Source organism: Chionomys nivalis, chromosome 4 (assembly GCF_950005125.1).
Source record: "Chionomys nivalis chromosome 4, mChiNiv1.1, whole genome shotgun sequence".
NCBI classification, from domain to species: domain Eukaryota; kingdom Metazoa; phylum Chordata; class Mammalia; order Rodentia; family Cricetidae; genus Chionomys; species Chionomys nivalis.
The window spans coordinates 119,010,894-119,012,268 of NC_080089.1; the positions used below are offsets into that span (position 1 = coordinate 119,010,894).

The 1,375-nt window shown below is 57.3% G+C and overlaps 1 protein-coding gene across 2 annotated transcripts in view; it reads right to left on the bottom strand.

Moving 5' to 3' along the window:
- The window catches only part of Zdhhc3 (zinc finger DHHC-type palmitoyltransferase 3), a 43,194-nt gene extending 41,877 nt beyond the window's left edge, over positions 1-1,317 (bottom strand). Inside the window, exon 1 of one of the 2 annotated variants that reach the window (XM_057769071.1) lies at positions 1,105-1,317. The gene's annotated coding sequence lies outside the window, so the exon portion shown is untranslated. The remainder of the gene's footprint in view (positions 1-1,104) is intronic. The other variant, XM_057769072.1, reaches the window with a different exon arrangement.
- Between the last annotated feature and the right edge of the window lie 58 nt (positions 1,318-1,375).

The window sequence follows — 1,375 nt, forward strand, 5'->3', positions numbered from 1 at the left end:
CACAGGAAATTCATGTCCAGTCTATCAGTGGGAAAGACCATCCATTTGAGGGCTCCATTAAGAGTACCTAGGAATATAGTCAGGCACTTCCTGCTGCGTTCCTCACCCACTATAGCCGCTAATCCTCTGTTACATCTCTAATCACCGTGTTCTGTGGCTATGCCCTGGAAGAGTCTTTGATCAGAAGTTCCGTTTATTTGTTCAGTTAGTTGTGAGGCCAAAGAGAAGAAAAGCCTCTCCATTTTTGTTGCTGTTGTTTGAAACAGTGTCTCACTACGCAGCTCTGGCAATCCTGGAACTCACTATGTAACGCAGACTGGCTCTGAACTCAAAGAGATCTGCCTACTACTGCCTCCCAAGCACTGGGATTAAAGACGTGTGTGACCCGCACCTTTTATTTCTTGATGATTAAGGTGTGAAGGGTCACTTTCCTCAAAAGCAGAGCATCTGGTAAGTGAAGTGTCAACCAACTCCCCCCATTTCCCCACATCGCTCCTTTCAAACTCGGTTCATATACTATCACTCTTCCTTAAAGGGCTCCCACGATGACCCCAGCTTCACCTTGCAGGCATTTCTTTCTGGATATCCAATTCCCGCATCCTCCCGGGGTCGGTTGTCTTGCAGGCAGTTGCCCATACACCTCCCCCAGCTATCTCCTCCATCCAGGCATTTCGAAGCGCAAGACACTCTCCCAACTCTCTCTGGGACAATACTCCAGCAACTAACTTACAAAGCCCTGGGTCACTATCTGATGACGGGCAGCAAGGGAGGAAGGGATAAGGGAGGAGAGGACAGAGAAAGAGCGATCACTGGAGTGGAGCGCGGAGTGAGCAAACTGAGAAGCCGGCGCCCCGCTCCTGGCTTCCGAACCAGAGTGACCTAACGAGGGATCCATGGTGTCTTCAGCCATCCTAAGGACCAACTAAGGGACTTTAGGAGATGGTCCCTCACGGGCAGCACGACTTCCGCCTTCCCGAGGCGTCTCACGTGCGCGAGCTCGGCTACTTCGACTCCGGCCCCAGCGCGCAAGGGTGCGCGCTTCTTGCTGAGTCCCGGCTGGGGCCCCGCGTCTCCCTCCTCCCGGGGCTTCCTCTCCGCACTGACCGTCAATCTGAAGGCAGCTCGCAGTCCCACGCCGCCAGCCGCTGCCCCTACCCCGGGTCCCAGCCTCCAGCGTCCGCGATGGCTCGGGCACCGGGTTGCGCGGCTTGCCGGACTCGGCCTCACACCGGACAGCGCGCAGGAGAGGCCCATGGAGCTCCAGGCGGTGGCGGCAGCCGCGGCTGCGGGAGCGGCCGCCGCGCGGGCTAATGACGCGCGGGCACCGTGGGGAAGGGCGCAGGCTGATGACGCGTCAGCGCACACGGTGAGCTGA